General features: G+C 45.1%; 1 protein-coding gene across 12 annotated transcripts in view; it reads left to right on the top strand.

Annotated features, from left to right (window-relative positions):
• The first annotated feature begins 298 nt into the window (after positions 1-298).
• The window catches only part of LOC106610060 (teneurin-3), a 435,054-nt gene continuing 419,816 nt past the window's right edge, over positions 299-15,536 (top strand). For 3 of the 12 annotated variants that reach the window (XM_014209189.2, XM_014209188.2, XM_014209185.2), the window contains exon 1: positions 304-868. The gene's annotated coding sequence lies outside the window, so the exon portion shown is untranslated. Of the gene's footprint in view, positions 869-15,536 lie in introns of all 12 variants that reach the window. The other 9 variants (XM_014209187.2, XM_014209183.2, XM_014209186.2 and 6 more) reach the window with 7 other exon arrangements.

The following is a 15,536-nucleotide window of genomic DNA, read 5'->3' as shown; positions in this document are numbered from 1 at the left end:
TGCCTATACACCATCCTCTCCAAATCGAAGCCCTAAATCCACTATCAGAGTGTGTAGCCTAATCAGTACCAACGCAGACGTCTTCATCTGCTTCGACATCCGTCGCGGAGTCATTTATCACACCGCGACGCAACTCATGGATGCCCCTTAAATTATTACCCATATAGTGCTAGATATACATACTGATTGGACGCAGCAGGGGGAACACTGGGTCTTTACATCGACTGACTGCGAGGGGGAGACGCTCCATCGCGCGCAGGACAACAATATCTATCTAGACCCGGAGACCTCTCCATTCTTTTGAAAATACAAAATAGCCACCTTGCTTGTACCGTTGGCGGTCGGAAGAGTGTGAGAGAGAGCCTTTCTTTCCTCGTTTTGTCACGTCAAGGAGACGTGAAGTTTACGGAGGCAGTGGTTCTCCCGGCGCAGATAGGCTACAACAATCGTAACTCGATCTCCCCCTGTTTTGTGTCGTCTGTGGTTGGTAGGGTCCTCAGTAGTTACACATGTGTGGTTGTCACTGCTGGACCGTGTCATGCTCGAATCCTCTGCTTCTTTCACTGCGCTGTCCTCTACTGTTGAGTGATCAGACAGTCTTCACTGTTGTTCTAGGGCAGTGAATACCTGTCAACACCCCGTCGGCGACATTGGTATGTTTTATATTTCCATTGAAGCTACGGGACTATCCTATCGTTTTGAAATAGCTGGAGTGAGAGTTGTGTTTGCCAGAACCTTTGTTTTGCCACCGACTATTCCATTCAGAGAACAGCGACGCATTCCCTAGAAGTTGGAGCATCGTTTGGTGAAGTTTTGACACACCGGTACTGAACAACAATGGGATTCTAATCGGACAAATCCACACCAGGTAGGGCCCTAAACTGTACTGTCCTGTTGTCATTTATTTATTTTAATATTGTCCAAATGATAAACACATTTATTAGCCGGGTATTGGTATGGCTAGTGTTTACTTCCTGTCAGAGTTGTTGATAAATTACGCGCCGTTCGTGTTTTACAAGCGCTTGACATGAAAGGTGCCATAGGAATATCCCATTTCATATTTTGAGGTACCGTCCGTAGCGTAGATGTCTGTTGTGTATTGTGAAACTTCTGAACTACTTTGATCAGAATAAACTGGCATATGTGCATGTTATTTGATTACGCATTGTTGGACACATTAAAATAGTTCATCTGCACACGTGCTTAAAATAAGCACCACAAATATATATATATAAATTGCCTTTTGATTGCGTACAGCTGAAGGCCTACAGTAATTTTATTTTGTATTTAATCCATCCACACAACTATATGTCAGTTATTAAAAAATATATATATATTTAGTTCTCTGACATTGTTGCTATTTCGCAAACTTGGCAGACATCGCTGCCATTTATGAGTGCCATTGTTGTTGCTCATTAGTCCTTTAACCTTTCTGCCAGTGTTAGTTTGTATCAGGTGCTCTTTGGCGCACAGGTCGATAATCAGACAAATGCATAAAATGGAAAAAATAATACATCGTTGTCTTCCTTCTCTACAAAGGCATCAAATACATGATATGTTGCTCCACTGTATTATTAATACACTGTATTATTACGGTTTATATGGGGACCTTTCAAAACACATAACAGTACACTGTAAAGCTTTCCGTTTGTCATAATTTCTGGGCATACGGTGTTGGTTATCAATAACGTGTGTTGGTTTATTATAAGGGACTGGCTTCGTCCCTTCACTGGCTCCTTAAAGCTGTAGCCTGACAGATTTAACCCCATATAAGTAGTCTTAGGGCTCTATTCAATGTGTATCGCTGAAGCGTTACAGATTGCAGATATAAATATGAAAGTAATTTACATTGAGCCAAATATGCCGCGTTTACCGTGAATGCAGTCTCTGCGACCGCGGGAACATTGCCTTTAATTTTCAATTGCGCTATAAAGCGGCTCTTCAGCGTTTCGGATTGAATATAGACCCTAGTCTTTATCCAACGGGATGCCAACAATGCGATATAATAGTATACGCTACCGGTATACCAAAATATTTCAAAAGCTTCCAGGTCACATTAATTTTAAAAAGGACTATGAATCATGTCGTTGTCCCTTAGATAGATATGGTGCAGAGTGTGTAGTGTGTGATTTGGCTGACTTCTTTGCCCTGTGCCCTTCTTTTCCCCGGAGGCACTGAGCCTGCGGGTCCCTTTAGCCTACAGCAGAAGTAAAATGTTCCGTAATTCACATTCATTTGAATGTAACCCCCAGGTTAGGCTATTTTAAGATATGGGGTGGAACATTGTTTAAGGGTTTATATTGGTTAAAGAAACAGCAGGCCTGTAACAATGATTTATTAGACCGTCACTTTATTAAACACCAGTTTAAATGTGTAATGCTGTCAAACATTTTGTAGTTATTTCAGTACATAGACTGTTTTCAGTTTTTCTTAAAGGTCAGCACTATCACTTTACAGTTAGAGATTATTTCATTGAAAAGGTGCATAAGGTTCTGTTGCATCTTGTTCTCAGAATCAGCACACCACCTTTACTCAGTATTATTATTGATTTATTATTGACTGTATGTTTTGTTTATTCCATGTGTAACTCCGTGTTGTTGTATGTGTCGAACTGCTACGCTTTATCTTGGCCAGATCGCAATTGTAAATGAGAACTTGTTCTCAACTAGCCTACCTGGTTAAATAAAGGTGAAATAAAATAAATTTAAAAAGTAGAAATAGGGACACACACACACTAGTATTTTCCATTAAAACATTTCATATAATTCAACATAACATAATTCAATATTTTTTTCAAACATTGTAAAATTAGATTGCACTCTTATAATTTTTTTAATGTATTTTTTTAATAAACCATTTATAGCGGTTGACTCCAGTAGGTTCAGACCAGTGCCCTCTAAACAGCCTGGACATGGTGCAGACAGCCAGTGTAGGTAAAAAGAGCCAAGGTATCTCCATGTTCTGTAATGAGACTGAAGATAGAGGCCGACGAAAGATTCCTGGATCCTCCTAAATAGGCCTTTGTTTAAACAGGGACTGGGCCATATAGAGTTTAACCAGGCTATAATCTGGCACTGCATAGAGAGATTTGATACACAGCTAAACTATTATAGTTCAGTCTTGTGTGTTTCTCGGAGAGAGAAAGCGGACAGATATTTGTTCTGTTCTGTTCAAGCTGTCTCTCATTTTCACTCAGGTATTGTACATCTTTTGTGGTATTTTTACTCTATTTTTCAAATTATTGTGCTCACTTTCATTGTGCGAGGAAGTTTTATGTTATTTTTGATAGCCTAACCTTGAAGACCGGCAGGCTCCCTGCCGGTCTTCTGAGCAGGCACAGGGAGCCTGCCGGTCTTCTGAGCAGGCACAGGGAGCCTGCCGGTCTTCTGAGCAGGCACAGGGAGCCTGCCGGTCTTCTGAGCAGGCACAGGGAGCCTGCCGGTCTTCTGAGCAGGCACAGGGAGCCTGCCGGTCTTCTGAGCAGGCACAGGGAGCCTGCCGGTCTTCTGAGCAGGCACAGGGAGCCTGCCGGTCTTCTGAGCAGGCACAGGGAGCCTGCCGGTCTTCTGAGCAGGCACAGGGAGCCTGCCGGTCTTCTGAGCAGGCACAGGGAGCCTGCCGGTCTTCTGAGCAGGCACAGGGAGCCTGCTGGTCTTCTGAGCAGGCACAGGGAGCCTGCTGGTCTTCTGAGCAGGCATAGGGCTGTTGTTGGGCAGACAACTGTGTTGTCGTACAGTGTAAACACATCTGTTTGGTTTAGTGTAGTCTATGTCCAGCCTACATAACGTATGGCACTGGCATCCACATACAGATGTGTCCTCTAGATGTGTCCTCTAGATGCCTGCTGTATGTCATTTGATCTTGTGACCCTTCAGTTATATACCTGAAATTGCAAAGGGGAACTGTTGCAAAGGGGAACTGTATGATTAGGCTAGGTAATCAAGAACCATAATGAAAGATATTTAATTGCCTTTTAGTGAGGAAATTGCTGTATTTAAATTCCCGCCCTAAACAATAACCTTTAATACCAATATTTTGAAGGTAATAAGAAAACACCAAAAGTTAGTTTGTGAAAAACGAAAAAAATACATTTATATTATTTAGGTCTAGATTTGAGGATCGGAACATTATGTATTTGACACACCTTCTTTGCAGAAGGCATTGTCTTTATGAAACGCCCCAGGTAGGCCTAATTCAGAGGGTGAGGTGGGGTGGAGCGGGGTGAGGTGGGGTGGAGCGGGGTGAGGTGGGGTGGAGCGGGGTGTGGTGGGGTGGAGCGGGGTGAGGGGGGGTGGAGCGGGTGAGATGGGGTGGGTTGGAGCGGGGTGAGGTGGGGTGGAGCGGGGTGAGATGGGGTGGAGCGGGTGAGGTGGGGTGGAGCGGGGTGAGGTGAGGTGGGGTGGGGCGGGGTGGGGTGGAGCGGGTGAGGTGGGGTGGAACGGGGTGAGGTGAGGTGGGGTGGAGCGGGTGGGGTGGGGTGGGATGGAGTGCAGTCGTAATCAATTTCTGACGTAGTTCGGTGCACTAGGGGACGTTGATCTCCCATGTCCCCCCCAAAAAATCTGATTTTATTAGTTCAGATTAACTCTCAAATGATTGATGGGATCACTTTGGAGATCTGAGGTTTCATTTGTTACTCATACGTAGCCAGTGATTTTTTAAAAACCCTCTGACAGGGCCTTTGGTGGCGGTGGTGCGGGGTACTTTAGATGGAGAGAAGGCATCATTTGTTACTATAACGATGTTAATAAAGTCCCGTTTGGCCGCCGTGATCCTCACTCTAAATCCATACCCAGGTGTGACCGGTTGAAAGACGGTTGCCACTTGTCATTCTGATCGCATCAGCGGTGTGTGTTCTTATTCAGAGGAGTAGGTGTTACTTCCCTGTGTGCACCAGATGGTTCATTCTGTGTAAATATAGCCTCTAATTCATTTTTCAGTGACATATTGAAGTGTTAATTCTGTCAAATGTGCCTACGCTTCATTAATACTATCAGATCAATGCCGTTTGAACAGAAAACCCAGTCCTTCACATCAGAGGCTTGCCAAACGATAGGGCAAGAGAGAGACGTAGAGGCCTGGAGAATGCCTCCTCTCCTTAGACAGACGGTGGCCATGGTATAGCAACCAGGAAAACTGAAGCGAGGCCAAGGTAGAGCGACAGATGTATAGAAGAGCAGGGAGTAAGGGAATAGCCACCAAGGGCATGCACAAGGCTGATTCACCAGCAGCTTGTTAAGTGTGGTGCGTGAGCAGTGCAGCAGAGGAGAGGAGCGGCGGCACCAAGCGCCACACTCTGCCTGGAATAGCGTGTTTCATTGGAGCAGGGCTCATTGCAGCCCAGCCATGCTGAAACGGGGGAGGGTCGGGGGTGAGGAGGAGGGGAGAGAGGGAGGGAGGGAGGAGGAGATGGGGGTAGAGGAGAGGCTCCCTTGCGCCACGGGCAAGCAGTGCACACCAGCCCCAGCCAAGCTCCCGAGCAGCTCCCAGCTCACTGAGTTGAGTGTACTTGTGAAGTGGTGGCGTGGTGGGACGAGGAAAGGTAAAGGGAGGACAGCTCCTCTGTCTGTCTGGGACTTTGTCAATCACAACATATCACAGGGAGAGATTGGAGAGAGGAAAGGTGAATGTTTGTGATTTATTTAATACACACAGACACACACACCCCTCCCCCCCACACACAAACACTTCCTCCCCCCACACACACAAAAACTCCCCGACACACCCCCCCCCCCACTCTTCGAGGGAGGCGATTTGTTATGATAGCAGCATGTGAACCTTAATGAAAGGCAGCTGTGTGTGGGGATGTTATTCTGGCCCAGTGAACCCCCCCCCACACACACACACACTCTCCTCAATACACCTGCTAAAACACTCAGGCTGTGTTGATGCATTAATGTATTGCTCTGTTGCCAGTCCGATGGCGATGGCTGCTGATGCAATGAACAGCACTGCAGAGAGTCAATGTATTATTAGAGTGGAAACCCCTCTGCATGTCTCTGTAATGATGCACACGCGATGCACAAGCATAAACACACGCACGCACGCACGCACGTACGCACACACACACACACACACACACACACACACACACACACACACACACACACACACACACACACACACACACACACACACACACACACACACACACACACACACACACACACAAGCATCCAGACCCCTTTGTATGTTTTCTATTTTATTTTCCCTTTTGAAAAACATGTTCTCTCTCTCACTCCGCCTCTCTTTATAGAAGGTGAAGGTGCAGAGTACTTCAAAGGGATTAACGCACACACACACACACACACACACACACACACACACACACTGCTTACACACTATTTAAGCTTAGAGTGGTTTTATTGGCTTTATCGTTTTTCCCCGTGTCCAACTCCAACCACCTTCAGATATATTTTGCCTTTCCTAACATCAGCCAATTGTCTTTCCCTATGAACCTCACTAAAATATGAATGGACTCCTCCCTTTCCAGGCACTAGGCTTTGACGGCATTATGTCAGCGTCTAAAATTATGATGGATTTCTTTGTTGTTGTTGCCATCTCTGGTACATGTAGGCCCACTGTAAACTCACGTTGTTTCACAATATCTCAAAATGTAGGATCATTTATTGGGGGCTCTGGTACATGTAGGCTCACTGTAAACACACGTTGTTTCATAATATCTAAAAATGTAGGATCATTTATTGGGGGCTCTGGTACATGTAGGCCCACTGTAAACTCACGTTGTTTCACAATATCTCAAAATGTAGGATCATTTATTGGGGGCTCTGGTACATGTAGGCCCACTGTAAACACACGTTGTTTCACAATATCTCAAAATGTAGGATCATTTATTGGGGGCTCTGGTACATGTAGGCCCACTGTAAACACACGTTGTTTCATAATATCTCAAAATGTAGGATCATTTATTGGGGGCTCTGGTACATGTAGGCCCACTGTTAACACACGTTGTTTCATAATATCTCAAAATGTAGGATCATTTATTGGGGGCTCTGGTACATGTAGGCCCACTGTAAACACACGTTGTTTCATAATATCTCAAAATGTAGGATCATTTATTGGGGGCTCTGGTACATGTAGGCCCACTGTAAACACACGTTGTTTCATAATATCTCAAAATGTAGGATCATTTATTGGGGGCTCTGGTACATGTAGGCCCCACTGTAAACTCACGTTGTTTCATAATATCTAAAAATGTAGGATCATTTATTGGGGGCTCTGGTACATGTAGGCCCACTGTAAACACACGTTGTTTCATAATATCTCAAAATGTAGGATCATTTATTGGGGGCTCTGGTACATGTAGGCCCCACTGTAAACTCACGTTGTTTCATAATATCTAAAAATGTAGGATCATTTATTTGGGGCTCTGGTACATGTAGGCCCACTGTAAACACACGTTGTTTCATAATATCTCAAAATGTAGGATCATTTATTGGGGGCTCTGGTACATGTAGGCCCCACTGTAAACTCACGTTGTTTCATAATATCTAAAAATGTAGGATCATTTATTTGGGGCTCTGGTACATGTAGGCCCCACTGTAAACTGGTTGTTTCACTGTGGACTTATGTGGTTGGTTGGACAAAGATAGTTTTACAAGACCTTTTATGTGTAAAATATGGTTCTAAATATACGATTCTTCCAGATGTTTGCCGAATCTCTTGTGTTAGATGGAACCATATGGTTTGATGTGAAATGAAAATGTGGTCCGTGAACTGACAATGAATAGAGATCTGGAGGTGTGAAAGTGTGTTTGGTGTGAAAACAAAAATAAAAGATGTACTCTTTCCGTTGGCTCGACAATGCTCAATCCCGCTCACTCTGTCCCTGAATTTGATGGTGTTTGGAACACAACATCCTGGTTCACCCTTGCAGAATGCCTGCTTTGGTGCTTACTTTTATGCTAACAAAGTGTTGCAAAATGCTATTTTCAGGTAACAACCTGCTTAAAAATATTTAAAAATCCAATTTCATAAATCACTTTTTCAATACAAACTCATTGATGAAAAAGCTGTAACAGAATATTAGACATGCTATACAGCTCTTAATAAGACACTACGTATTGACATATTATGTCAGTGGACCATCCACGCACCACCAGCCAATGACCATATTGAAACACATTAAAGGAACGCTCAATTGAAGTTGAGACATTGACCCTCGGCAGTGAGCGGTCTATGCCAGTTACTTGCTGTGATGGGGATGTAATGAAGTGTGTGTGTGTGTGTGAGTGTGTGTCTGGACGCCAGTGGGGGCAGGATGGGGCTGCCCGAATCCGACCCCCTGATCATTTGTCCTGAACCTTCCCCGCTTTCCTTCCTTCACACAAGTCACGTCTCACCTCCGGCTCTCCACACGTCTCACCTCCGGCTCTCCACACGCCTCACCTCCGGCTCTCCACACGCCTCACCTCCGGCTCTCCACACGCCTCACCTCCGGCTCTCCACACGCCTCACCTCCGGCTCTCCACACGTCTCACCTCCGGCTCTCCACACGCCTCACCTCCGGCTCTCCACACGCCTCACCTCCGGCTCTCCACACGCCTCACCTCCGGCTCTCCACACGCCTCACCTCCGGCTCTCCACACGCCTCACCTCCGGCTCTCCACACGCCTCACCTCCGGCTCTCCACACGTCTCACCTCCGGCTCTCCACACGTCTCACCTCCGGCTCTCCACACGCCTCACCTCCGGCTCTCCACACGCCTCACCTCCGGCTCTCCACACGCCTCACCTCCGGCTCTCCACACGCCTCACCTCCGGCTCTCCACACGACTCACCTCCGGCTCTACACACGACTCACCTCCGGCTCTCCACACGTCTCACCTCCGGCTCTCCACACGCCTCACCTCCGGCTCTCCACACGCCTCACCTCCGGCTCTCTACACGTCTCACCTCCGGCTCTCCACACGTCTCACCTCCAGCTCCCCATACTTCCTCCAGCTGGGGAGAGATGATGTATGCCTTTAAACATTGTATGCATTGTGTGTCGCTCCACTGGGTGTGTGTGTGTCGCTCCACTGGGTGTGTGTGTGTATCGCTCCACTGTGTGTGTGTGTGTGTATCGCTCCACTCTGTGTGTGTGTGTATCACTCCACTGTGTGTGTGTGTATCGCTCCACTGTGTGTGTGTGTGTGTGTGTGTATCGCTCCACTGTGTGTGTGTGTGTGTGTGTGTGTGTGTGTGTGTGTGTCCCTCCACTGCTCTGTTGCTCCAGGGTTGGTGATGAGTTGTGGCTGCCAAATGGGCCAACACACCGTTCTGGTCTCCTGGTTGTGTGTGCGTTCATGAGTATCATCCGTGAGAGAGCGCGAGTTCCGCCAATATTAATTGACCCTCCAGCGTCAAGCAGAACATGTACCATTCCCCAGCTGTTGCATTTATTAATCCCAACGGTTAAAGATGTACGACATGTACACCCTTTACTCAAAGATCTAGTGGTGTATCTCTCCCGAGTGTCTGAGATGTACAGTAAGATAAACAATAATCAGAATAATAATAATAATTGAAAAATGCAAAGGAATTTCTTATTTTTTTGTGTTATGGTTGAAGTGGTGTTTCTTTGTCAGCTTTGTCTGTGTTCTAAAGAACTGGTATGGCTTTGCTAGTATGGCTTTTTAGACCTCCTAATGATTGGCTTCTGTATTTTCGTGACGGACGTTTCCTCATAGCACAGTATTTTAACTGTGCTTTCCTCACACCGCCCTGCTCCATTCGCTTACCATGCTCCCACGTAACCATTTCTGATTGGCTGCTGGTGTGCTGCCTGCCCAATATTCCGTCAGGCGTGTAGGATACGTCAGCTTAACACCATATGACCTAGCCCCTATTCTGCCTTACCTGTTTAAAATGTGGGCGCTGCTCGTTCACAGAGGAACCCTGCTGATCAACATGTGTACAGTCACAGGAGTACTGTACTGAATATGAGTAGCCTACAGTCACAGGAGTACTGTACTGAATATGAGTAGCCTACAGTCACAGGAGTACTGTACTGAATATGAGTAGCCTACAGTCACAGGAGTACTGTACTGAATATGAGTAGCCTACAGTCACAGGAGTACTGTACTGAATATGAGTAGCCTACAGTCACAGGAGTACTGTACTGAATATGAGTAGCCTACAGTCACAGGAGTACTGTACTGAATATGAGTAGCCTACAGTCACAGGAGTACTGTACTGAATATAAGTAGGCTACAGTCACAGGAGTACTGCACTGAATATGAGTAGCATACAGTCACAGGAGTACTGTACTGAATATGAGTAGCCTACAATCACAGGAGTACTGTACTGAATATGAGTAGCCTACAATTACAGGAGTACTGTACTGAATATGAGTAGTCTACAATCACAGGAGTACTGTACTGAATATGAGTAGCCTACAGTCACAGGAGTACTGTACTGAATATGAGTAGCCTACAGTCACAGGAGTACTGTACTGAATATGAGTAGCCTACAGTCACAGGAGTACTGCACTGAATATGAGTAGCCTACAGTCACAGGAGTACTGTACTGAATATGAGTAGCCTACAGTCACAGGAGTACTGTACTGAATATGAGTAGCCTACAGTCACAGGAGTACTGTACTGAATATGAGTAGCCTACAGTCACAGGAGTACTGTACTGAATATGAGTAGCCTACAGTCACAGGAGTACTGTACTGAATATGAGTAGCCTACAGTCACAGGAGTACTGTACTGAATATGAGTAGCCTACAGTCACAGGAGTACTGTACTGAATATGAGTAGCCTACAGTCACAGGAGTACTGTACTGAATATGAGTAGCCTACAGTCACAGGAGTACTGTACTGAATATAAGTAGGCTACAGTCACAGGAGTACTGCACTGAATATGAGTAGCATACAGTCACAGGAGTACTGTACTGAATATGAGTAGCCTACAATCACAGGAGTACTGCACTGAATATGAGTAGCCTACAATTACAGGAGTACTGTACTGAATATGAGTAGTCTACAATCACAGGAGTACTGTACTGAATATGAGTAGCCTACAGTCACAGGAGTACTGTACTGAATATGAGTAGCCTACAGTCACAGGAGTACTGTACTGAATATGAGTAGTCTACAGTCACAGGAGTACTGCACTGAATATGAGTAGCCTACTGTCACAGGAGTACTGTACTGAATATGAGTAGCCTACAGTCACAGGAGTACTGTACTGAATATGAGTAGCCTACAGTCACAGGAGTACTGTACTGAATATGAGTAGCCTACAGTCACAGGAGTACTGTACTGAATATGAGTAGCCTACAGTCACAGGAGTACTGTACTGAATATGAGTAGCCTACAGTCACAGGAGTACTGTACTGAATATGAGTAGCCTACAGTCACAGGAGTACTGTACTGAATATGAGTAGCCTACAGTCACAGGAGTACTGTACTGAATATGAGTAGCCTACAGTCACAGGAGTACTGTACTGAATATGAGTAGCCTACAGTCACAGGAGTACTGTACTGAATATGAGTAGCCTACAGTCACAGGAGTACTGTACTGAATATAAGTAGGCTACAGTCACAGGAGTACTGCACTGAATATGAGTAGCATACAGTCACAGGAGTACTGTACTGAATATGAGTAGCCTACAATTACAGGAGTACTGCACTGAATATGAGTAGCCTACAGTCACAGGAGTACTGTACTCAATATGAGTAGCCTACAGTCACAGGAGTACTGCACTGAATATGAGTAGCCTACAGTCACAGGAGTACTGTACTGAATATGAGTAGCCTACAGTCACAGGAGTACTGTACTGAATATGAGTAGCCTACAGTCACAGGAGTACTGTACTGAATATGAGTAGCCTACAGTCACAGGAGTACTGTACTGAATATAAGTAGGCTACAGTCACAGGAGTACTGCACTGAATATGAGTAGCATACAGTCACAGGAGTACTGTACTGAATATGAGTAGCCTACAATCACAGGAGTACTGTACTGAATATGAGTAGCCTACAATTACAGGAGTACTGCACTGAATATGAGTAGCCTACAGTCACAGGAGTACTGTACTCAATATGAGTAGCCTACAGTCACAGGAGTACTGCACTGAATATGAGTAGCCTACAGTCACAGGAGTACTGTACTGAATATGAGTAGCCTACAGTCACAGGAGTACTGTACTGAATATGAGTAGCCTACAGTCACAGGAGTACTGTACTGAATATGAGTAGCCTACAGTCACAGGAGTACTGTACTGAATATAAGTAGGCTACAGTCACAGGAGTACTGCACTGAATATGAGTAGCATACAGTCACAGGAGTACTGTACTGAATATGAGTAGCCTACAATCACAGGAGTACTGTACTGAATATGAGTAGCCTACAATTACAGGAGTACTGCACTGAATATGAGTAGCCTACAGTCACAGGAGTACTGTACTCAATATGAGTAGCCTACAGTCACAGGAGTACTGCACTGAATATGAGTAGCCTACAGTCACAGGAGTACTGTACTGAATATGAGTAGCCTACAGTCACAGGAGTACTGTACTGAATATGAGTAGCCTACAGTCACAGGAGTACTGTACTGAATATGAGTAGCCTACAGTCACAGGAGTACTGTACTGAATATGAGTAGCCTACAGTCACAGGAGTACTGTACTGAATATGAGTAGCCTACAGTCAGAGGAGTACTGTACTGAATATGAGTAGCCTACAGTCACAGGAGTACTGTACTAAATATGAGTAGCCTACAGTCACAGGAGTACTGTACTGAATATGAGTAGCCTACAGTCACAGGAGTACTGTATATGAAAAAGCTATGTGTGAGTGACTGATTAAAAAACGCTTTGGACAAGAGCTCAGCTTGAAGGTAATGAAGTGATTATTCTCTCTGTAATTTGAATGTAATGTTTTAGTTTCAGACACCAGATAGACTGCGTGTTCTTTGATATATGGTGTTATTGATTTGAATGTGTTCAGGTAGGCTAGAAGAATTGACAACAATACCGTATTTAAAAATAGTCTGAGAAATTCCTCTGACATTCAGTAATTGAAAATGGCGATTTCCCTTCCAGCATGGCTGATATTACAGTGGTCTTGTGGAGACATGATGCTTTGAAGCGCAGCTTCTCTTGTTTATGCCTGCTTTTAATCTCTCTTAACTCTACCTTTTCTTTCCACAGCAGAGATATGTTTGACCTGTGTGTTTTCATCTGTGTTGTGTTTCCCTCCTTCAAATCTGAATGACCGCTGCAGTAAATAAACGGTTGGTCACAAATATGAACCGTGTTTCCCCCCCATGGCTTTCTTACGGGGGGGGGGGGGGGGTAGTTCACAGAACGGTGAAGCAGACTTGTTTCTCTTGTTTGGATCAAGCTATCATTCTTCTCTTTTCTTTGTGGCTGAGCCTGGGTCTGATTCAGCCATTCAGTTCAGTGAGAGCCAGGGCCGGAGCTGAGGCTAACCCACCCTACGCTTTTTGGAGAGAGATCAACATTCCTACAAAGTCCAGCTTTGTGAGCAGAATGAGTAGAGTAGACTGAGACTGAGACGCTGTGGCCTCTTAAAGCCGAGCCCGCCAGCCAGCCAGCCAGCCCGCCAGCCAGCCAGCCAGCCCGCCAGCCAGCCAGCCCGCCAGCCAGCCCGCCAGCCAGCCAGCCAGCCAGCCAGCCAGGGACAGATATGTTCATTACAGCGTCAACAGACTGGGGGGATCTCCCCCCTCTCTTTCTGACGTGCACACAGACACACAGACACAGTCAAACACACACACGCACACACACACACACACACACACACACACACACACACACACACACACACACACACACACACACACACACACACACACACACACACACACACACACACACACACACACACACACACACACACACACACACACACACACACACACACACAGACACAGTCAAACACACACACACGCACAGACACAGTCAAACACACACACACGACACACACACACACACACACGCACACACACACACACACACACACACAGACACAGTCAAACACACACACACGCACACACACACACGCACACAGTCAAACACACACGCACACACACACACACACACACACGCACACGCACACAGTCAAACACGCACACACACACACACACACACACACACACACACACACACACACACACACACACACACACACACACACACACACACACACACACACACACGCTATCCAGCCTGCATGTTTCTAGTGATGGGGGTGATACAGTTACATATTGGAAAATAATATATTGTATCGTTTTTGCAATATTGCAATATTATTTTTGCGGTAGTCGGCTGTACCTGCACCAAAATTACAGTATTTTTCCTTCATGACTTGTTTTCCATCTTCTTTTTAAATAGTGAACCGACATGTTTTCAGCACTTTTATTTCCCTGACTGATCCAAACTAATTTTCTCATGGTCTCTCTTGTCTCTCTGCAGCAGACACATAGTGAGCAATACGTTTGAAACAGCGAATGGTAATAAATATCGTATCCTGATAGTATTGTACCGTGAGAGCCCTGACGATTCCAAGCCCTACATGTTTCCTCAAGTGCTCCTTTCCTGTCGTTGTTATAACGACCGACCACTACAGTTGAGTGATCATGGCAGGTGTAATTAGAGGGAGTATCCCAAATTGCACCCTATTCCCGATGTAGAGCACTACTTTTCACTATAGGGCCCACAGGAGTGCACTACTGTATATAGGTACTAGGGTGCCATTTAGGACCTAAGGAGAAGGATGTGATCCTTTGCTCTCGTTGAGAATTAGTTGTTTATACATCTTCTTGGATTGGGTTGGTTTTTTAGCAATTACAGAGAAAATGGTTTGAAAATATTTATTTCGCTATTGTGTTTTGACTAGATTTGTGTAGTTAGGCTACATTTCAATTATTTTGCTCGGCTGTTTTGGAGAGTGTGCATGGATTAAATTAATTAATCTGTTTTTATCAAAAAAAAGATTGATATATTTTATATAAAAAATAGGCCTACTGCATGCATACTGTTTTGATCTCTGTTGCAATCTTTGTTTTACAATTTGTAGTTTGCGGTAATTCATTATCGTTATTATTATTGAGAAAACTCCAGAACTGTTTATATGGGTTCACATGAGCCCAGGTTTGCTAATGGCAATGGGAGCCATTTTTGGAGAGCTTTCATTTACGTGTGTTTGACTTCAGTTTATGGGCGCTTTCAGTTGGAATTCAACATCCCACACATTTTATCCGTTTAGAATTTTCTGCAGCACCACAAAGATACAGAATTGCACTCTTCCTCAAGTCTAGATGGGGTGGATTGGCACGCAGGTATCATGTTATGTCTGTGGTCAATGGTTTGGAAATGGGAATGAGGCTTTGCTTCTGATTGATCATAGGCAAATCAAATGTCACCTGGCTCGGAGTGGTGTGCTTCTCAAGTACTGAATTTGGCAAGGAGATTCTGCTGCTGTCGGTGAAAGAGGATGTGTGTGTGTGTGTGTGTGTGTGTGTGTGTGTGTGTGTGTGTGTGTGTGTGTGTGTGTGTGTGT

This window comes from Salmo salar, chromosome ssa08 (genome assembly GCF_905237065.1).
Source record: "Salmo salar chromosome ssa08, Ssal_v3.1, whole genome shotgun sequence".
NCBI classification, from domain to species: domain Eukaryota; kingdom Metazoa; phylum Chordata; class Actinopteri; order Salmoniformes; family Salmonidae; genus Salmo; species Salmo salar.
Note: the sequence above shows the minus strand (reverse complement) of the source record. Positions and strands in the feature narration are given on the sequence as shown.